This window comes from Schistocerca nitens, unplaced genomic scaffold (assembly GCF_023898315.1).
Source record: "Schistocerca nitens isolate TAMUIC-IGC-003100 unplaced genomic scaffold, iqSchNite1.1 HiC_scaffold_468, whole genome shotgun sequence".
Classification (NCBI taxonomy): domain Eukaryota; kingdom Metazoa; phylum Arthropoda; class Insecta; order Orthoptera; family Acrididae; genus Schistocerca; species Schistocerca nitens.
In genome coordinates, this window is record NW_026046001.1 from 10,617,680 (window position 1) to 10,642,215 (window position 24,536).

Genomic DNA, 24,536 nt, shown 5'->3' on the forward strand with positions numbered 1-24,536 from the left:
ATGTGGGGACAATACAAGCAGCATAGTAGAACACAGGAGAAGCATCTATGTTGATGCAATCGCCCAGTAAGAAGAGCTACATTTATAGTTTTAGTTATCGATTATTGAATTATTGGTCGGTTTGGTGCCTTGGACATGACAGGGGACCTTAAGATTTAGCATGAACCGAGGACTGGTACCCACGTAACACGAGAAAATGTGAAAAGTGTTAATATGTAGTAAAAACCTTAGAAAATCTCCGTGTTTCGTCATTCACCATCGAATCGATATAACGCGAGATCGTCACATTGGTCGCATTTCTCTCTGAAACGGTTACATTTATGGTCTGCCAGCCCTTGTCGCGTGCTGCGGTATGTGGGGACAATACAAGCAGCACAGTAGAACACAGGAGAAGCATCTAAGTTGATGCAATCGCCCAGTAAGAAGAGCCACATTTATAGTTTTAGTTATCGATTATTGAATTATTGGTCGGTTTGGTGCCTTGGACATGACCGAGGACCTTAAGATTGTGCATGAACCGAGGACTGGTACCCACGTAATACGAGAAAATATGAAAAGTGTTAATATGTAGTAAAAACCTTAGAAAATCTCCGTGTTTCGTCATTCACCATCGAATCGATATAACGCGAGATCGTCACATTGGTCGGATTTCTCTCTGAAACGGTTACATTTATGGTCTGCCAGCCCTTGTCGCGTGCTGCGGTATGTGGGGACAATACAAGCAGCACAGTAGAACACAGGAGAATCATCTAAGTTGATGCAATCGCCCAGTAAGAAGAGCTACATTTATAGTTTTAGTTATCGATTATTGAATTATTGGTCGGTTTGGTGCCTTGGACATGACCGAGGACCTTAAGATTTTGCATGAACCGAGGACTGGCAGCCACGTAACACGAGAAAATGTGAAAAGTGTTAATATGTAGTAAAAACCTTAGAAAATCTCCGTGTTTCGTCATTCACCATCGAATCGATATAACGCGAGATCGTCACATTGGTCGCATTTCTCTCTGAAACGGTTACATTTATGGTCTGCCAGCCCTTGTCGCGTGCTGCGGTATGTGGGGACAATACAAGCGGCACAGTAGAACACAGGAGAAGCATCTAAGTTGATGCAATCGCCCAGTAAGAAGAGCTACATTTATAGTTTTAGCTATCGATTATTGAATTATTGGTCGGTTTGGTGCCTTGGACATGACCGAGGACCTTAAGATTTTGCATGAACCGAGGACTGGCAGCCACGTAACACGAGAAAATGTGAAAAGTGTTAATATGTAGTAAAAACCTTAGAAAATCTCCGTGTTTCGTCATTCACCATCGAATCGATATAACGCGAGATCGTCACATTGGTCGCATTTCTCTCTGAAACGGTTACATTTATGGTCTGCCAGCCCTTGTCGCGTGCTGCGGTATGTGGGGACAATACAAGCAACACAGTAGAACACAGGAGAAGCATCTAAGTTGATGCAATCGCCCAGTAAGAAGAGCTACATTTATAGTTTTAGTTATCGATTATTGAATTATTGGTCGGTTTTGTGCCTTGGACATGACCGAGGACCTTAAGATTTTGCATGAACCGAGGACTGGCAGCCACGTAACACGAGAAAATGTGAAAAGTGTTAATATGTAGTAAAAACCTTAGAAAATCTCCGTGTTTCGTTATTCACCATCGAATCGATATAACGCGAGATCGTCACATTGGTCGCATTTCTCTCTGAAACGGTTACATTTATGGTCTGCCACCCCTTGTCGCGTGCTGCGGTAGGTGGGGACAATACAAGCAGCACAGTAGAACACAGGAGAAGCATCTAAGTTGATGCAATCGCCCAGTAAGAAGAGCTACATTTATAGTTTTAGTTATCGATTATTGAATTATTGGTCGGTTTGGTGCCTTGGACATGACCGAGGACCTTAAGATTGTGCATGAACCGAGGACTGGTACCCACGTAACACGAGAAAATATGAAAAGTGTTAATATGTAGTAAAAACCTTAGAAAATCTCCGTGTTTCGTCATTCACCATCGAATCGATATAACGCGAGATCGTCACATTGGTCGCATTTCTCTCTGAAACGGTTACATTTATGGTCTGCCAGCCCTTGTCGCGTGCTGCGGTATGTGGGGACAATACAAGCAGCACAGTAGAACACAGGAGAAGCATCTAAGTTGATGCAATCGCCCAGTAAGAAGAGTTACATTTATAGTTTTAGTTATCGATTATTGAATTATTGGTCGGTTTGGTGCCTTGGACATGACCGAGGACCTTAAGATTTTGCATGAACCGAGGACTGGCAGCCACGTAACACGAGAAAATGTGAAAAGTGTTAATATGTTGTAAAAACCTTAGAAAATCTCCGTGTTTCGTCATTCACCATCGAATCGATATAACGCGAGATCGTCACATTGGTCGCATTTCTCTCTGAAACGGTTACATTTATGGTCTGCCAGCCCTTGTCGCGTGCTGCGGTATGTGGGGACAATACAAGCAGCATAGTAGAACACAGGAGAAGCATCTATGTTGATGCAATCGCCCAGTAAGAAGAGCTACATTTATAGTTTTAGTTATCGATTATTGAATTATTGGTCGGTTTGGTGCCTTGGACATGACCGAGGACCTTAAGATTGTGCATGAACCGAGGACTGGCAGCCATGTAACACGAGAAAATGTGAAAAGTGTTAATATGTAGTAAAAACCTTAGAAAATCTCCGTGTTTCGTCATTCACCATCGAATCGATATAACGCGAGATCGTCACATTGGTCGCATTTCTCTCTGAAACGGTTACATTTATGGTCTGCCAGCCCTTGTCGCGTGCTGCGGTATGTGGGGACAATACAAGCAGCACAGTAGAACACAGGAGAAGCATCTAAGTTGATGCAATCGCCCAGTAAGAAGAGCTACATTTATAGTTTTAGTTATCGATTATTGAATTATTGGTCGGTTTGGTGCCTTGGACATGACCGAGGACCTTAAGATTGTGCATGAACCGAGGACTGGTACCCACGTAACACGAGAAAATGTGAAAAGTGTTAATATGTAGTAAAAACCTTAGAAAATCTCCGTGTTTCGTCATTCACCATCGAATCTATATAACGCGAGATCGTCACATTGGTCGCATTTCTCTCCGAAACGGTTACATTTATGGTCTGCCAGCCCTTGTCGCGTGCTGCGGTATGTGGGGACAATACAAGCAGCACAGTAGAACACAGGAGAAGCATCTAAGTTGATGCAATCGCCCAGTAAGAAGAGCTACATTTATAGTTTTAGTTATCGATTATTGAATTATTGGTCGGTTTGGTGCCTTGGACATGACCGAGGACCTTAAGATTTTGCATGAACCGAGGACTGGCAGCCACGTAACACGAGAAAATGTGAAAAGCGTTAATATGTAGTAAAAACCTTAGAAAATCTCCGTGTTTCGTCATTCACCATCGAATCGATATAACGCGAGATCGTCACATTGGTCGGATTTCTCTCTGAAACGGTTACATTTATGGTCTGCCAGCCCTTGTCGCGTGCTGCGGTATGTGGGGACAATACAAGCAGCACAGTAGAACACAGGAGAAGCATCTAAGTTGATGCAATCGCCCAGTAAGAAGAGCTATATTTATAGTTTTAGTTATCGATTATTGAATTATTGGTCGGTTTGGTGCCTTGGACATGACCGAGGACCTTAAGATTTTGCATGAACCGAGGACTGGCAGCCACGTAACACGAGAAAATGTGAAAAGTGTTAATATGTTGTAAAAACCTTAGAAAATCTCCGTGTTTCGTCATTCACCATCGAATCGATATAACGCGAGATCGTCACATTGGTCGCATTTCTCTCTGAAACGGTTACATTTATGGTCTGCCAGCCCTTGTCGCGTGCTGCGGTATGTGGGGACAATACAAGCAGCACAGTAGAACACAGGAGAAGCATCTAAGTTGATGCAATCGCCCAGTAAGAAGAGCTACATTTATAGTTTTAGTTATCGATTATTGAATTATTGGTCGGTTTGGTGCCTTGGACATGACCGAGGACCTTAAGATTTTGCATGAACCGAGGACTGGCAGCCACGTAACACGAGAAAATGTGAAAAGTGTTAATATGTAGTAAAATCCTTAGAAAATCTCCGTGTTTCGTCATTCACCATCGAATCGATATAACGCGAGATCGACACATTGTTCGCATTTCTCTCTGAAACGGTTACATTTATGGTCTGCCAGCCCTTGTCGCGTGCTGCGGTATGTGGGGACAATACAAGCAGCACAGTAGAACACAGGAGAAGCATCTAAGTTGATGCAATCGCCCAGTAAGAAGAGCTACATTTATAGTTTTAGTTATCGATTATTGAATTATTGGTCGGTTTGGTGCCTTGGACATGACCGAGGACCTTAAGATTGTGCATGAACCGAGGACTGGTACCCACGTAACACGAGAAAATATGAAAAGTGTTAATATGTAGTAAAAACCTTAGAAAATCTCCGTGTTTCGTCATTCACCATCGAATCGATATAACGCGAGATCGTCACATTGGTCGCATTTCTCTCTGAAACGGTTACATTTATGGTCTGCCAGCCCTTGTCGCGTGCTGCGGTATGTGGGGACGATACAAGCAGCACAGTAGAACACAGGAGAAGCATCTAAGTTGATGCAATCGCCCAGTAAGAAGAGCTACATTAATAGTTTTAGTTATCGATTATTGAATTATTGGTCGGTTTGGTGCCTTGGACATGACCGAGGACCTTAAGATTTTGCATGAACCGAGGACTGGCAGCCACGTAACACGAGAAAATGTGAAAAGTGTTAATATGTAGTAAAAACCTTAGAAAATCTCCGTGTTTCGTCATTCACCATCGAATCGAAATAACGCGAGATCGTCACATTGGTCGCATTTCTCTCTGAAACGGTTACATTTATGGTCTGCCAGCCCTTGTCGCGTGCTGCGGTATGTGGGGACAATACAAGCAGCACAGTAGAACACAGGAGAAGCATCTAAGTTGATGCAATCGCCCAGTAAGAAGAGCTACATTTATAGTTTTAGCTATCGATTATTGAATTATTGGTCGGTTTGGTGCCTTGGACATGACCGAGGACCTTAAGATTTTGCATGAACCGAGGACTGGCAGCCACGTAACACGAGAAAATATGAAAAGTGTTAATATGTAGTAAAAACCTTAGAAAATCTCCGTGTTTCGTCATTCACCATCGAATCGATATAACGCGAGATCGTCACATTGGTCGCATTTCTCTCTGAAACGGTTACATTTATGGTCTGCCAGCCCTTGTCGCGTGCTGCGGTATGTGGGGACAATACAAGCAGCACAGTAGAACACAGGAGAAGCATCTAAGTTGATGCAATCGCCCAGTAAGAAGAGTTACATTTATAGTTTTAGTTATCGATTATTGAATTATTGGTCGGTTTGGTGCCTTGGACATGACCGAGGACCTTAAGATTTTGCATGAACCGAGGACTGGCAGCCACGTAACACGAGAAAATGTGAAAAGTGTTAATATGTTGTAAAAACCTTAGAAAATCTCCGTGTTTCGTCATTCACCATCGAATCGATATAACGCGAGATCGTCACATTGGTCGCATTTCTCTCTGAAACGGTTACATTTATGGTCTGCCAGCCCTTGTCGCGTGCTGCGGTATGTGGGGACAATACAAGCAGCATAGTAGAACACAGGAGAAGCATCTATGTTGATGCAATCGCCCAGTAAGAAGAGCTACATTTATAGTTTTAGTTATCGATTATTGAATTATTGGTCGGTTTGGTGCCTTGGACATGACCGAGGACCTTAAGATTGTGCATGAACCGAGGACTGGCAGCCATGTAACACGAGAAAATGTGAAAAGTGTTAATATGTAGTAAAAACCTTAGAAAATCTCCGTGTTTCGTCATTCACCATCGAATCGATATAACGCGAGATCGTCACATTGGTCGCATTTCTCTCTGAAACGGTTACATTTATGGTCTGCCAGCCCTTGTCGCGTGCTGCGGTATGTGGGGACAATACAAGCAGCACAGTAGAACACAGGAGAAGCATCTAAGTTGATGCAATCGCCCAGTAAGAAGAGCTACATTTATAGTTTTAGTTATCGATTATTGAATTATTGGTCGGTTTGGTGCCTTGGACATGACCGAGGACCTTAAGATTGTGCATGAACCGAGGACTGGTACCCACGTAACACGAGAAAATGTGAAAAGTGTTAATATGTAGTAAAAACCTTAGAAAATCTCCGTGTTTCGTCATTCACCATCGAATCTATATAACGCGAGATCGTCACATTGGTCGCATTTCTCTCCGAAACGGTTACATTTATGGTCTGCCAGCCCTTGTCGCGTGCTGCGGTATGTGGGGACAATACAAGCAGCACAGTAGAACACAGGAGAAGCATCTAAGTTGATGCAATCGCCCAGTAAGAAGAGCTACATTTATAGTTTTAGTTATCGATTATTGAATTATTGGTCGGTTTGGTGCCTTGGACATGACCGAGGACCTTAAGATTTTGCATGAACCGAGGACTGGCAGCCACGTAACACGAGAAAATGTGAAAAGCGTTAATATGTAGTAAAAACCTTAGAAAATCTCCGTGTTTCGTCATTCACCATCGAATCGATATAACGCGAGATCGTCACATTGGTCGGATTTCTCTCTGAAACGGTTACATTTATGGTCTGCCAGCCCTTGTCGCGTGCTGCGGTATGTGGGGACAATACAAGCAGCACAGTAGAACACAGGAGAAGCATCTAAGTTGATGCAATCGCCCAGTAAGAAGAGCTATATTTATAGTTTTAGTTATCGATTATTGAATTATTGGTCGGTTTGGTGCCTTGGACATGACCGAGGACCTTAAGATTTTGCATGAACCGAGGACTGGCAGCCACGTAACACGAGAAAATGTGAAAAGTGTTAATATGTTGTAAAAACCTTAGAAAATCTCCGTGTTTCGTCATTCACCATCGAATCGATATAACGCGAGATCGTCACATTGGTCGCATTTCTCTCTGAAACGGTTACATTTATGGTCTGCCAGCCCTTGTCGCGTGCTGCGGTATGTGGGGACAATACAAGCAGCACAGTAGAACACAGGAGAAGCATCTAAGTTGATGCAATCGCCCAGTAAGAAGAGCTACATTTATAGTTTTAGTTATCGATTATTGAATTATTGGTCGGTTTGGTGCCTTGGACATGACCGAGGACCTTAAGATTTTGCATGAACCGAGGACTGGCAGCCACGTAACACGAGAAAATGTGAAAAGTGTTAATATGTAGTAAAATCCTTAGAAAATCTCCGTGTTTCGTCATTCACCATCGAATCGATATAACGCGAGATCGACACATTGTTCGCATTTCTCTCTGAAACGGTTACATTTATGGTCTGCCAGCCCTTGTCGCGTGCTGCGGTATGTGGGGACAATACAAGCAGCACAGTAGAACACAGGAGAAGCATCTAAGTTGATGCAATCGCCCAGTAAGAAGAGCTACATTTATAGTTTTAGTTATCGATTATTGAATTATTGGTCGGTTTGGTGCCTTGGACATGACCGAGGACCTTAAGATTGTGCATGAACCGAGGACTGGTACCCACGTAACACGAGAAAATATGAAAAGTGTTAATATGTAGTAAAAACCTTAGAAAATCTCCGTGTTTCGTCATTCACCATCGAATCGATATAACGCGAGATCGTCACATTGGTCGCATTTCTCTCTGAAACGGTTACATTTATGGTCTGCCAGCCCTTGTCGCGTGCTGCGGTATGTGGGGACGATACAAGCAGCACAGTAGAACACAGGAGAAGCATCTAAGTTGATGCAATCGCCCAGTAAGAAGAGCTACATTAATAGTTTTAGTTATCGATTATTGAATTATTGGTCGGTTTGGTGCCTTGGACATGACCGAGGACCTTAAGATTTTGCATGAACCGAGGACTGGCAGCCACGTAACACGAGAAAATGTGAAAAGTGTTAATATGTAGTAAAAACCTTAGAAAATCTCCGTGTTTCGTCATTCACCATCGAATCGAAATAACGCGAGATCGTCACATTGGTCGCATTTCTCTCTGAAACGGTTACATTTATGGTCTGCCAGCCCTTGTCGCGTGCTGCGGTATGTGGGGACAATACAAGCAGCACAGTAGAACACAGGAGAAGCATCTAAGTTGATGCAATCGCCCAGTAAGAAGAGCTACATTTATAGTTTTAGCTATCGATTATTGAATTATTGGTCGGTTTGGTGCCTTGGACATGACCGAGGACCTTAAGATTTTGCATGAACCGAGGACTGGCAGCCACGTAACACGAGAAAATGTGAAAAGTGTTAATATGTAGTAAAAACCTTAGAAAATCTCCGTGTTTCGTCATTCACCATCGAATCGATATAACGCGAGATCGTCACATTGGTCGCATTTCTCTCTGAAACGGTTACATTTATGGTCTGCCAGCCCTTGTCGCGTGCTGCGGTATGTGGGGACAATACAAGCAGCACAGTAGAACACAGGAGAAGCATCTAAGTTGATGCAATCGCCCAGTAAGAAGAGCTACATTTATAGTTTTAGTTATCGATTATTGAATTATTGGTCGGTTTGGTGCCTTGGACATGACCGAGGACCTTAAGATTTTGCATGAACCGAGGACTGGCAGCCACGTAACACGAGAAAATGTGAAAAGTGTTAATATGTTGTCAAAACCTTAGAAAATCTCCATGTTTCGTCATTCACCATCGAATCGATATAACGCGAGATCGTCACATTGGTCGCATTTCTCTCTGAAACGGTTACATTTATGGTCTGCCAGCCCTTGTCGCGTGCTGCGGTATGTGGGGACAATACAAGCAGCATAGTAGAACACAGGAGAAGCATCTAAGTTGATGCAATCGCCCAGTAAGAAGAGCTACATTCATAGTTTTAGTTATCGATTATTGAATTATTGGTCGGTTTGGTGCCTTGGACATGACAGGGGACCTTAAGATTTAGCATGAACCGAGGACTGGCAGCCACGTAACACGAGAAAATGTGAAAAGTGTTAATATGTAGTAAAAACCTTAGAAAATCTCCGTGTTTCGTCATTCACCATCGAATCGATATAACGCGAGATCGTCACATTGGTCGCATTTCTCTCTGAAACGGTTACATTTATGGTCTGCCAGCCCTTGTCGCGTGCTGCGGTATGTGGGGACAATACAAGCAGCACAGTAGAACACAGGAGAAGCATCTAAGTTGATGCAATCGCCCAGTAAGAAGAGCTACATTTATAGTTTTAGTTATCGATTATTGAATTATTGGTCGGTTTGGTGCCTTGGACATGACCGAGGACTTTAAGATTGTGCATGAACCGAGGACTGGTACCCACGTAACACGAGAAAATATGAAAAGTGTTAATATGTAGTAAAAACCTTAGAAAATCTCCGTGTTTCGTCATTCACCATCGAATCGATATAACGCGAGATCGTCACATTGGTCGCATTTCTCTCTGAAACGGTTACATTTATGGTCGGCCAGCCCTTGTCGCGTGCTGCGGTATGTGGGGACAATACAAGCAGCACAGTAGAACACAGGAGAAGCATCTAAGTTGATGCAATCGCCCAGTAAGAAGAGCTACATTTATAGTTTTAGTTATCGATTACTAAATTATTGGTCGGTTTGGTGCCTTGGACATGACCGAGGACCTTAAGATTATACATGAAACCGAGGACTGGCAGCCACGTAACACGAGAAAATGTGAAAAGTGTTAATATGTAGTAAAAACCTTAGAAAATCTCCGTGTTTCGTCATTCACCATCGAATCGATATAACGCGAGATCGTCACATTGGTCGCATTTCTCTCTGAAACGGTTACATTTATGGTCTGCCAGCCCTTCTCGCGTGCTGCGGTATGTGGGGACAATACAAGCAGCACAGTAGAACACGGGAGAAGCATCTAAGTTGATGCAATCGTCCAGTAAGAAGAGCTACATTTATAGTTTTAGTTATCGATTATTGAATTATTGGTCGGTTTGGTGCCTTGGACATGACCGAGGACCTTAAGATTTTGCATGAACCGAGGACTGGCAGCCACGTAACACGAGAAAATGTGAAAAGTGTTAATATGTAGAAAAATCCTTAGAAAATCTCCGTGTTTCGTCATTCACCATCGAATCGATATAACGCGAGATCGACACATTGTTCGCATTTCTCTCTGAAACGGTTACATTTATGGTCTGCCAGCCCTTGTCGCGTGCTGCGGTATGTGGGGACAATACAAGCAGCACAGTAGAACACAGGAGAAGCATCTAAGTTGATGCAATCGCCCAGTAAGAAGAGCTACATTTATAGTTTTAGTTATCGATTATTGAATTATTGGTCGGTTTGGTGCCTTGGACATGACCGAGGACCTTAAGATTTTGCATGAACCGAGGACTGGCAGCCACGTAACACGAGAAAATATGAAAAGTGTTAATATGTTGTAAAAACCTTAGAAAATCTCCGTGTTTCGTCATTCACCATCGAATCGATATAACGCGAGATCGTCACATTGGTCGCATTTCTCTCTGAAACGGTTACATTTATGGTCTGCCAGCCCTTGTCGCGTGCTGCGGTATGTGGGGACAATACAAGCAGCATAGTAGAACACAGGAGAAGCATCTAAGTTGATGCAATCGCCCAGTAAGAAGAGCTACATTTATAGTTTTAGTTATCGATTATTGAATTATTGGTCGGTTTGGTGCCTTGGACATGACCGAGGACCTTAAGATTTTTCATGAACCGAGGACTGGCAGCCACGTAACACGAGAAAATGTGAAAAGTGTTAATATGTAGTAAAATCCTTAGAAAATCTCCATGTTTCGTCATTCACCATCGAATCGATATAACGCGAGATCGTCACATTGGTCGCATTTCTCTCTGAAACGGTTACATTTATGGTCTGCCAGCCCTTGTCGCGTGCTGCGGTATGTGTGGACAATACAAGCAGCACAGTAGAACACAGGAGAAGCATCTAAGTTGATGCAATCGCCCAGTAAGAAGAGCTACATTTATAGTTTTAGTTATCGATTATTGAATTATTGGTCGGTTTGGTGCCTTGGACATGACCGAGGACCTTAAGATTTTGCATGAACCGAGGACTGGCAGCCACGTAACACGAGAAAATGTGAAAAGTGTTAATATGTAGTAAAAACCTTAGAAAATCTCCGTGTTTCGTCATTCACCATCGAATCGATATAACGCGAGATCGTCACATTGGACGCATTTCTCTCTGAAACGGTTACATTTATGGTGTGCCAGCCCTTGTCGCGTGCTGCGGTATGTGGGGACAATACAAGCAGCACAGTAGAACACAGGAGAAGCATCTAAGTTGATGCAATCGCCCAGTAAGAAGAGCTACATTTATAGTTTTAGTTATCGATTATTGAATTATTGGTCGGTTTGGTGCCTTGGACATGACCGAGGACCTTAAGATTTTGCATGAACCGAGGACTGGCAGCCACGTAACACGAGAAAATGTGAAAAGTGTTAATATGTAGTAAAAACCTTAGAAAATCTCCGTGTTTCGTCATTCACCATCGAATCGATATAACGCGAGATCGTCACATTGGTCGCATTTCTCTCTGAAACGGTTACATTTGTGGTCTGCCAGCCCTTGTCGCGTGCTGCGGTATGTGGGGACAATACAAGCAGCACAGTAGAACACAGGAGAAGCATCTAAGTTGATGCAATCGCCCAGTAAGAAGAGCTACATTTATAGTTTTAGTTATCGATTATTGAATTATTGGTCGGTTTGGTGCCTTGGACATGACCGAGGACCTTAAGATTTTGCATGAACCGAGGACTGGCAGCCACGTAACACGAGAAAATGTGAAAAGTGTTAATATGTAGTAAAAACCTTAGAAAATCTCCGTGTTTCGTCATTCACCATCGAATCGATATAACGCGAGATAGTCACATTGGTCGCATTTCTCTCTGAAACGGTTACATTTATGGTCTGCCAGCCCTTGTCGCGTGCTGCGGTATGTGGGGACAATACAAGCAGCACAGTAGAACACAGGAGAAGCATCTAAGTTGATGCAATCGCCCAGTAAGAAGAGCTACATTTATAGTTTTAGTTATCGATTATTGAATTATTGGTCGGTTTGGTGCCTTGGACATGACAGAGGACCTTAAGATTTTGCATGAACCGAGGACTGGCAGCCACGTAACACGAGAAAATGTGAAAAGTGTTAATATGTAGTAAAAACCTTAGAAAATCTCCGTGTTTCGTCATTCACCATCGAATCGATATAACGCGAGATCGTCACATTGGTCGCATTTCTCTCTGAAACGGTTACATTTATGGTCTGCCAGCCCTTGTCGCGTGCTGCGGTATGTGGGGACAATACAAGCAGCACAGTAGAACACAGGAGAAGCATCTAAGTTGATGCAATCGCCCAGTAAGAAGAGCTACATTTATAGTTTTAGTTATCGATTATTGAATTATTGGTCGGTTTGGTGCCTTGGACATGACCGAGGACCTTAAGATTTTGCATGAACCAAGGACTGGCAGCCACGTAACACGAGAAAATGTGAAAAGTGTTAATATGTAGTAAAAACCTTAGAAAATCTCCGTGTTTCGTCATTCACCATCGAATCGATATAACGCGAGATCGTCACATTGGTCGCATTTCTCTCTGAAACGGTTACATTTATGGTCTGCCAGCCCTTGTCGCGTGCTGCGGTATGTGGGGACAATACAAGCAGCACAGTAGAACACAGGAGAAGCATCTAAGTTGATGCAATCGCCCAGTAAGAAGAGCTACAATTATAGTTTTAGTTATCGATTATTGAATTATTGGTCGGTTTGGTGCCTTGGACATGACCGAGGACCTTAAGATTTTGCATGAACCGAGGACTGGCAGCCACGTAACACGAGAAAATGTGAAAAGTGTTAATATGTTGTAAAAACCTTAGAAAATCTCCGTGTTTCGTCATTCACCATCGAATCGATATAACGCGAGATCGTCACATTGTTCGCATTTCTCTCTGAAACGGTTACATTTATGGTCTGCCAGCCCTTGTCGCGTGCTGCGGTATGTGGGGACAATACAAGCAGCACAGTAGAACACAGGAGAAGCATCTAAGTTGATGCAATCGCCCAGTAAGAAGAGCTACAATTATAGTTTTAGTTATCGATTATTGAATTATTGGTCGGTTTGGTGCCTTGGACATGACCGAGGACCTTAAGATTTTGCATGAACCGAGGACTGGCAGCCACGTAACACGAGAAAATGTGAAAAGTGTTAATATGTTGTAAAAACCTTAGAAAATCTCCGTGTTTCGTCATTCACCATCGAATCGATATAACGCGAGATCGTCACATTGGTCGCATTTCTCTCTGAAACGGTTACATTTATGGTCTGCCAGCCCTTGTCGCGTGCTGCGGTATGTGGGGACAATACAAGCAGCACAGTAGAACACAGGAGAAGCATCTAAGTTGATGCAATCGCCCAGTAAGAAGAGCTACATTTATAGTTTTAGTTATCGATTATTGAATTATTGGTCGGTTTGGTGCCTTGGACATGACCGAGGACCTTAAGATTTTGCATGAACGAGGACTGGCAGCCACGTAACACGAGAAAATGTGAAAAGTGTTAATATGTAGTAAAAACCTTAGAAAATCTCCGTGTTTCGTCATTCACCATCGAATCGATATAACGCGAGATCGTCACATTATTCGCATTTCTCTCTGAAACGGTTACATTTATGGTCTGCCAGCCCTTGTCGCGTGCTGCGGTATGTGGGGACAATACAAGCAGCACAGTAGAACACAGGAGAAGCATCTAAGTTGATGCAATCGCCCAGTAAGAAGAGCTACATTTATAGTTTTAGTTATCGATTATTGAATTATTGGTCGGTTTGGTGCCTTGGACATGACCGAGGACCTTAAGATTTTGCATGAACCGAGGACTGGCAGCCACGTAACACGAGAAAATGTGAAAAGTGTTAATATGTAGTAAAAACCTTAGAAAATCTCCGTGTTTCGTCATTCACCATCGAATCGATATAACGCGAGATCGTCACATTGGTCGCATTTCTCTCTGAAACGGTTACATTTATGGTCTGCCAGGCCTTGTCGCGTGCTGCGGTATGTGGGGAGAATACAAGCAGCACAGTAGAACACAGGAGAAGCATCTAAGTTGATGCAATCGCCCAGTAAGAAGAGCTACAATTATAGTTTTAGTTATCGATTATTGAATTATTGGTCGGTTTGGTGCCTTGGACATGACCGAGGACCTTAAGATTTTGCATGAACCGAGGACTGGCAGCCACGTAACACGAGAAAATGTGAAAAGTGTTAATATGTAGTAAAAACCTTAGAAAATCTCCGTGTTTCGTCATTCACCATCGAATCGATATAACGCGAGATCGTCACATTGGTCGCATTTCTCTCTGAAACGGTTACATTTATGGTCTGCCAGCCCTTGTCGCGTGCTGCGGTATGTGGGGACAATACAAGCAGCACAGTAGAACACAGGAGAAGCATCTAAGTTGATGCAATCGCCCAGTAAGAAGAGCTACAATTATAGTTTTAGTTATCGATTATTGAATTATTGGTCGGTTTGGTGCCTTGGACATGACCGAGGACCTTAAGATTTTGCATGAACCGAGGACTGGCAGCCACGTAACACGAGAAAATGTGAAAAGTGTTAATATGTTGTAAAAACCTTAGAAAATCTCCGTGTTTCGTCATTCACCATCGAATCGATATAACGCGAGATCGTCACATTGGTCGCATTTCTCTCTGAAACGGTTACATTTATGGTCTGCCAGCCCTTGTCGCGTGCTGCGGTATGTGGGGACAATACAAGCAGCACAGTAGAACACAGGAGAAGCATCTAAGTTGATGCAATCGCCCAGTAAGAAGAGCTACATTTATAGTTTTAGTTATCGATTATTGAATTATTGGTCGGTTTGGTGCCTTGGACATGACCGAGGACCTTAAGATTTTGCATGAACCGAGGACTGGCAGCCACGTAACTCGAGAAAATGTGAAAAGTGTTAATATGTAGTAAAAACCTTAGAAAATCTCCGTGTTTCGTCATTCACCATCGAATCGATATAACGCGAGATCGTCACATTGGTCGCATTTCTCTCTGAAACGGTTACATTTATGGTCTGCCAGCCCTTGTCGCGTGCTGCGGTATGTGGGGACAATACAAGCAGCACAGTAGAACACAGGAGAAGCATCTAAGTTGATGCAATCGCCCAGTAAGAAGAGCTACATTTATAGTTTTAGTTATCGATTATTGAATTATTGGTCGGTTTGGTGCCTTGGACATGACCGAGGACCTTAAGATTTTGCATGAACCGAGGACTGGCAGCCACGTAACACGAGAAAATGTGAAAAGTGTTAATATGTAGTAAAAACCTTAGAAAATCTCCGTGTTTCGTCATTCACCATCGAATCGATATAACGCGAGATCGTCACATTGGTCGCATTTCTCTCTGAAACGGTTACATTTATGGTCTGCCAGCCCTTGTCGCGTGCTGCGGTATGTGGGGACAATACAAGCAGCACAGTAGAACACAGGAGAAGCATCTAAGTTGATGCAATCGCCCAGTAAGAAGAGCTACATTTATAGTTTTAGTTATCGATTATTGAATTATTGGTCGGTTTGGTGCCTTGGACATGACCGAGGACCTTAAGATTTTGCATGAACCGAGGACTGGCAGCCACGTAACACGAGAAAATGTGAAAAGTGTTAATATGTAGTAAAAACCTTAGAAAATCTCCGTGTTTCGTCATTCACCATCGAATCGATATAACGCGAGATCGTCACATTATTCGCATTTCTCTCTGAAACGGTTACATTTATGGTCTGCCAGGCCTTGTCGCGTGCTGCGGTATGTGGGGACAATACAAGCAGCACAGTAGAACACAGGAGAAGCATCTAAGTTGATGCAATCGCCCAGTAAGAAGAAGTACAATTATAGTTTTAGTTAACGATTATTGAATTATTGGTCGGTTTGGTGCCTTGGACATGACCGAGGACCTTAAGATTATGCATGAACCGAGGACTGGCAGCCACGTAACACGAGAAAATGTGAAAAGTGTTAATATGTTGTAAAAACCTTAGAAAATCTCCGTGTATCGTCATTCACCATCGAATCGATATAACGCGAGATCGTCACATTGGTCGCATTTCTCTCTGAAACGGTTACATTTATGGTCTGCCAGCCCTTGTCGCGTGCTGCGGTATGTGGGGACAATACAAGCAGCACAGTAGAACACAGGAGAAGCATCTAAGTTGATGCAATCGCCCAGTAAGAAGAGCTACAATTATAGTTTTAGTTATCGATTATTGAATTATTGGTCGGTTTGGTGCCTTGGACATGACCGAGGACCTTAAGATTTTGCATGAACCGAGGACTGGCAGCCACGTAACACGAGAAAATGTGAAAAGTGTTAATATGTAGTAAAAACCTTAGAAAATCTCCGTGTTTCGTCATTCACCATCGAATCGATATAACGCGAGATCGTCACATTGGTCGCATTTCTCTCTGAAACGGTTACATTTATGGTCTGCCAGCCCTTGTCGCGTGCTGCGGTATGTGGGGACAATACAAGCAGCACAGTAGAACACAGGAGAAGCATCTAAGTTGATGCAATCGCCCAGTAAGAAGAGCTACATTTATAGTTTTAGTTATCGATTATTGAATTATTGGTCGGTTTGGTGCCTTGGACATGACCGAGGACCTTAAGATTTTGCATGAACCGAGGACTGGCAGCCACGTAACACGAGAAAATGTGAAAAGTGTTAATATGTAGTAAAAACCTTAGAAAATCTCCGTGTTTCGTCATTCACCATCGAATCGATATAACGCGAGATCGTCACATTGGTCGCATTTCTCTCTGAAACGGTTACATTTATGGTCTGCCAGCCCTTGTCGCGTGCTGCGGTATGTGGGGACAATACAAGCAGCACAGTAGAACACAGGAGAAGCATCTAAGTTGATGCAATCGCCCAGTAAGAAGAGCTACATTTATAGTTTTAGTTATCGATTATTGAATTATTGGTCGGTTTGGTGCCTTGGACATGACCGAGGACCTTAAGATTTTGCATGAACCGAGGACTGGCAGCCACGTAACACGAGAAAATGTGAAAAGTGTTAATATGTAGTAAAAACCTTAGAAAATCTCCGTGTTTCGTCATTCACCATCGAATCGATATAACGCGAGATCGTCACATTGGTCGCATTTCTCTCTGAAACGGTTACATTTATGGTCTGCCAGGCCTTGTCGCGTGCTGCGGTATGTGGGGAGAATACAAGCAGCACAGTAGAACACAGGAGAAGCATCTAAGTTGATGCAATCGCCCAGTAAGAAGAGCTACAATTATAGTTTTAGTTATCGATTATTGAATTATTGGTCGGTTTGGTGCCTTGGACATGACCGAGGACCTTAAGATTTTGCATGAACCGAGGACTGGCAGCCACGTAACACGAGAAAATGTGAAAAGTGTTAATATGTAGTAAAAACCTTAGAAAATCTCCGTGTTTCGTCATTCACCATCGAATCGATATAACGCGAGATCGTCACATTGGTCGCATTTCTCTCTGAAACGGTTACATTTATGGTCTGCCAGCCCTTGTCGCGTGCTGCGGTATGTGGGGACAATACAAGCAGCACAGTAGAACACAGGAGAAGCATCTAAGTTGATGCAATCGCCCAGTAAGAAGAGCTACAATTATGGTTTTAGTTATCGATTATTGAATTATTGGTCGGTTTGGTGCCTTGGACATGACCGAGGACCTTAAGATTTTGCATGAACCGAGGACTGGCAGCCACGTAACACGAGAAAATGTGAAAAGTGTTAATATGTTGTAAAAACCTTAGAAAATCTCCGTGTTTCGTCATTCACCATCGAATCGATATAACGCGAGATCGTCACATTGGTCGCATTTCTCTCTGAAACGGTTACATTTATGGTCTGCCAGCCCTTGTCGCGTGCTGCGGTATGTGGGGACAATACAAGCAGCACAGTAGAACACAGGAGAAGCATCTAAGTTGATGCAATCGCCCAGTAAGAAGAGCTACATTTATAGTTTTAGTTATCGATTATTGAATTATTGGTCGGTTTGGTGCCTTGGACATGACCGAGGACCTTAAGATTTTGCATGAACCGAGGACTGGCAGCCACGTAACACGAGAAAATGTGAAAAGTGTTAATATGTAGTAAAAACCTTAGAAAATCTCCGTGTTTCGTCATTCACCATCGAATCGATATAACGCGAGATCGTCACATTGGTCGCATTTCTCTCTGAAACGGTTACATTTATGGTCTGCCAGCCCTTGTCGCGTGCTGCGGTATGTGGGGACAATACAAGCAGCACAGTAGAACACAGGAGAAGCATCTAAGTTGATGCAATCGCCCAGTAAGAAGAGCTACATTTATAGTTTTAGTTATCGATTATTGAATTATTGGTCGGTTTGGTGCCTTGGACATGACCGAGGACCTTAAGATTTTGCATGAACCGAGGACTGGCAGCCACGTAACACGAGAAAATGTGAAAAGTGTTAATATGTAGTAAAAACCTTAGAAAATCTCCGTGTTTCGTCATTCACCATCGAATCGATATAACGCGAGATCGTCACATTGGTCGCATTTCTCTCTGAAACGGTTACATTTATGGTCTGCCAGCCCTTGTCGTGTGCTGCGGTATGTGGGGACAATACAAGCAGCACAGTAGAACACAGGAGAAGCATCTAAGTTGATGCAATCGCCCAGTAAGAAGAGCTACATTTATAGTTTTAGTTATCGATTATTGAATTATTGGTCGGTTTGGTGCCTTGGACATGACCGAGGACCTTAAGATTTTGCATGAACCGAGGACTGGCAGCCACGTAACACGAGAAAATGTGAAAAGTGTTAATATGTAGTAAAAACCTTAGAAAATCTCCGTGTTTCGTCATTCACCATCGAATCGATATAACGCGAGATCGTCACATTATTCGCATTTCTCTCTGAAACGGTTACATTTATGGTCTGCCAGGCCTTGTCGCGTGCTGCGGTATGTGGGGACAATACAAGCAGCACAGTAGAACACAGGAGAAGCATCTAAGTTGATGCAATCGCCCAGTAAGAAGAGGTACAATTATAGTTTTAGTTAACGATTATTGAATTATTGGTCGGTTTGGTGCCTTGGACATGACCGAGGACCTTAAGATTATGCATGAACCGAGGACTGGCAGCCACGTAACACGAGAAAATGTGAAAAGTGTTAATATGTTGTAAAAACCTTAGAAAATCTCCGTGTATCGTCATTCACCATCGAATCGATATAACGCGAGATCGTCACATTGGTCGCATTTCTCTCTGAAACGGTTACATTTATGGTCTGCCAGCCCTTGTCGCGTGCTGCGGTATGTGGGGACAATACAAGCAGCACAGTAGAACACAGGAGAAGCATCTAAGTTGATGCAATCGCCCAGTAAGAAGAGCTACAATTATAGTTTTAGTTATCGATTATTGAATTATTGGTCGGTTTGGTGCCTTGGACATGACCGAGGACCTTAAGATTTTGCATGAACCGAGGACTGGCAGCCACGTAACACGAGAAAATGTGAAAAGTGTTAATATGTAGTAAAAACCTTAGAAAATCTCCGTGTTTCGTCATTCACCATCGAATCGATATAACGCGAGATCGTCACATTGGTCGCATTTCTCTCTGAAACGGTTACATTTATGGTCTGCCAGCCCTTGTCGCGTGCTGCGGTATGTGGGGACAATACAAGCAGCACAGTAGAACACAGGAGAAGCATCTAAGTTGATGCAATCGCCCAGTAAGAAGAGCTACATTTATAGTTTTAGTTATCGATTATTGAATTATTGGTCGGTTTGGTGCCTTGGACATGACCGAGGACCTTAAGATTTTGCATGAACCGAGGACTGGCAGCCACGTAACACGAGAAAATGTGAAAAGTGTTAATATGTAGTAAAAACCTTGGAAAATCTCCGTGTTTCGTCATTCACCATCGAATCGATATAACGCGAGATCGTCACATTGGTCGCATTTCTCTCTGAAACGGTTACATTTATGGTCTGCCAGCCCTTGTCGCGTGCTGCGGTATGTGGGGACAATACAAGCAGCACAGTAGAACACAGGAGAAGCATCTAAGTTGATGCAATCGCCCAGTAAGAAGAGCTACATTTATAGTTTTAGTTATCGATTATCGAATTATTGGTCGGTTTGGTGCCTTGGACATGACCGAGGACCTTAAGATTTTGCATGAACCGAGGACTGGCAGCCACGTAACACGAGAAAATGTGAAAAGTGTTAATATGTAGTAAAAACCTTAGAAAATCTCCGTGTTTCGTCATTCACCATCGAATCGATATAACGCGAGATCGTCACATTGGTCGCATTTCTCTCTGAAACGGTTACATTTATGGTCTGCCAGCCCTTGTCGCGTGCTGCGGTATGTGGGGACAATACAAGCAGCACAGTAGAACACAGGAGAAGCATCTAAGTTGATGCAATCGCCCAGTAAGAAGAGCTACATTTATAGTTTTAGTTATCGATTATTGAATTATTGGTCGGTTTGGTGCCTTGGACATGACCGAGGACCTTAAGATTTTGCATGAACCGAGGACTGGCAGCCACGTAACACGAGAAAATGTGAAAAGTGTTAATATGTAGTAAAAACCTTAGAAAATCTCCGTGTTTCGTCATTCACCATCGAATCGATATAACGCGAGATCGTCACATTGGTCGCATTTCTCTCTGAAACGGTTACATTTATGGTCTGCCAGCCCTTGTCGCGTGCTGCGGTATGTGGGGACAATACAAGCAGCACAGTAGAACACAGGAGAAGCATCTAAGTTGATGCAATCGCCCAGTAAGAAGAGCTACATTTATAGTTTTAGTTATCGATTATTGAATTATTGGTCGGTTTGGTGCCTTGGACATGACAGAGGACCTTAAGATTTTGCATGAACCGAGGACTGGCAGCCACGTAACACGAGAAAATGTGAAAAGTGTTAATATGTAGTAAAAACCTTAGAAAATCTCCGTGTTTCGTCATTCACCATCGAATCGATATAACGCGAGATCGTCACATTGGTCGCATTTCTCTCTGAAACGGTTACATTTATGGTCTGCCAGCCCTTATCGCGTGCTGCGGTATGTGGGGACAATACAAGCAGCACAGTAGAACACAGGAGAAGCATCTAAGTTGATGCAATCGCCCAGTAAGAAGAGCTACATTTATAGTTTTAGTTATCGATTATTGAATTATTGGTCGATTTGGTGCCTTGGACATGACCGAGGACCTTAAGATTTTGCATGAACCGAGGACTGGCAGCCACGTAACACGAGAAAATGTGAAAAGTGTTAATATGTAGTAAAAACCTTAGAAAATCTCCGTGTTTCGTCATTCACCATCGAATCGATATAACGCGAGATCGTCACATTGGTCGCATTTCTCTCTGAAACGGTTACATTTATGGTCTGCCAGCCCTTGTCGCGTGCTGCGGTATGTGGGGACAATACAAGGAGCACAGTAGAACACAGGAGAAGCATCTAAGTTGATGCAATCGCCCAGTAAGAAGAGCTACATTTATAGTTTTAGTTATCGATTATTGAATTATTGGTCGGTTTGGTGCCTTGGACATGACCGAGGACCTTAAGATTTTGCATGAACCGAGGACTGGCAGCCACGTAACACGAGAAAATGTGAAAAGTGTTAATATGTAGTAAAAACCTTAGAAAATCTCCGTGTTTCGTCATTCACCATCGAATCGATATAACGCGAGATCGTCACATTGGTCGCATTTCTCTCTGAAACGGTTACATTTATGGTCTGCCAGCCCTTGTCGCGTGCTGCGGTATGTGGGGACAATACAAGCAGCACAGTAGAACACAGGAGAAGCATCTAAGTTGATGCAATCGCCCAGTAAGAAGAGCTACATTTATAGTTTTAGTTATCGATTATTGAATTATTGGTCGATTTGGTGCCTTGGACATGACCGAGGACCTTAAGATTTTGCATGAACCGAGGACTGGCAGCCACGTAACACGAGAAAATGTGAAAAGTGTTAATATGTAGTAAAAACCTTAGAAAATCTCCGTGTTTCGTCATTCACCATCGAATCGATATAACGCGAGATCGTCACATTGGTCGCATTTCTCTCTGAAACGGTTACATTTATGGTCTGCCAGCCCTTGTCGCGTGCTGCGGTATGTGGGGACAATACAAGGAGCACAGTAGAACACAGGAGAAGCATCTAAGTTGATGCAATCGCCCAGTAAGAAGAGCTACATTTATAGTTTTAGTTATCGATTATTGAATTATTGGTCGGTTTGGTGCCTTGGACATGACCGAGGACCTTAAGATTTTGCATGAACCGAGGACTGGCAGCCACGTAACACGAGAAAATGTGAAAAGTGTTAATATGTAGTAAAAACCTTAGAAAATCTCCGTGTTTCGTCATTCACCATCGAATCGATATAACGCGAGATCGTCACATTGGTCGCATTTCTCTCTGAAACGGTTACATTTATGGTCTGCCAGCCCTTGTCGCGTGCTGCGGTATGTGGGGACAATACAAGCAGCACAGTAGAACACAGGAGAATCATCTAAGTTGATGCAATCGCCCAGTAAGAAGAGCTACATTTATAGTTTTAGTTATCGATTATTGAATTATTGGTCGGTTTGGTGCCTTGGACATGACCGAGGACCTTAAGATTTTGCATGAACCGAGGACTGGCAGCCACGTAACACGAGAAAATGTGAAAAGTGTTAATATGTAGTAAAAACCTTAGAAAATCTCCGTGTTTCGTCATTCACCATCGAATCGATATAACGCCTGATCGTCACATTATTCGCATTTCTCTCTGAAACGGTTACATTTATGGTCTGACAGGCCTTGTCGCGTGCTGCGGTATGTGGGGACAATACAAGCAGCACAGTAGAACACAGGAGAAGCATCTAAGTTGATGCAATCGCCCAGTAAGAAGAGCTACATTTATAGTTTTAGTTATCGATTATTGAATTATTGGTCGATTTGGTGCCTTGGACATGACCGAGGACCTTAAGATTTTGCATGAACCGAGGACTGGCAGCCACGTAACACGAGAAAATGTGAAAAGTGTTAATATGTAGTAAAAACCTTAGAAAATCTCCGTGTTTCGTCATTCACCATCGAATCGATATAACGCGAGATCGTCACATTGGTCGCATTTCTCTCTGAAACGGTTACATTTATGGTCTGCCAGCCCTTGTCGCGTGCTGCGGTATGTGGGGACAATACAAGGAGCACAGTAGAACACAGGAGAAGCATCTAAGTTGATGCAATCGCCCAGTAAGAAGAGCTACATTTATAGTTTTAGTTATCGATTATTGAATTATTGGTCGGTTTGGTGCCTTGGACATGACCGAGGACCTTAAGATTTTGCATGAACCGAGGACTGGCAGCCACGTAACACGAGAAAATGTGAAAAGTGTTAATATGTAGTAAAAACCTTAGAAAATCTCCGTGTTTCGTCATTCACCATCGAATCGATATAACGCGAGATCGTCACATTGGTCGCATTTCTCTCTGAAACGGTTACATTTATGGTCTGCCAGCCCTTGTCGCGTGCTGCGGTATGTGGGGACAATACAAGCAGCACAGTAGAACACAGGAGAAGCATCTAAGTTGATGCAATCGCCCAGTAAGAAGAGCTACATTTATAGTTTTAGTTATCGATTATTGAATTATTGGTCGGTTTGGTGCCTTGGACATGACCGAGGACCTTAAGATTTTGCATGAACCGAGGACTGGCAGCCACGTAACACGAGAAAATGTGAAAAGTGTTAATATGTAGTAAAAACCTTAGAAAATCTCCGTGTTTCGTCATTCACCATCGAATCGATATAACGCCTGATCGTCACATTATTCGCATTTCTCTCTGAAACGGTTACATTTATGGTCTGACAGGCCTTGTCGCGTGCTGCGGTATGTGGGGACAATACAAGCAGCACAGTAGAACACAGGAGAAGCATCTAAGTTGATGCAATCGCCCAGTATGAAGAGCTACATTTATAGTTTTAGTTATCGATTATTGAATTATTGGTCGGTTTGGTGCCTTGGACATGACCGAGGACGTTAAGATTTTGCATGAACCGAGGACTGGCAGCCACGTAACACGAGAAAATGTGAAAAGTGTTAATATGTTGTAAAAACCTTAGAAAATCTCCGTGTTTCGTCATTCACCATCGAATCGATATAACGCGAGATCGTCACATTGGTCTCATTTCTCTCTGAAACGGTTACATTTATGGTCTGCCAGCCCTTGTCGCGTGCTGCGGTATGTGGGGACAATACAAGCAGCACAGTAGAACACAGGAGAAGCATCTAAGTTGATGCAATCGCCCAGTAAGAAGAGCTACAATTATAGTTTTAGTTATCGATTATTGAATTATTGGTCGGTTTGGTGCCTTGGACATGACCGAGGACCTTAAGATTTTGCATGAACCGAGGACTGGCAGCCACGTAACACGAGAAAATGTGAAAAGTGTTAATATTTTGTAAAAACCTTGGAAAATCTCCGTGTTTCG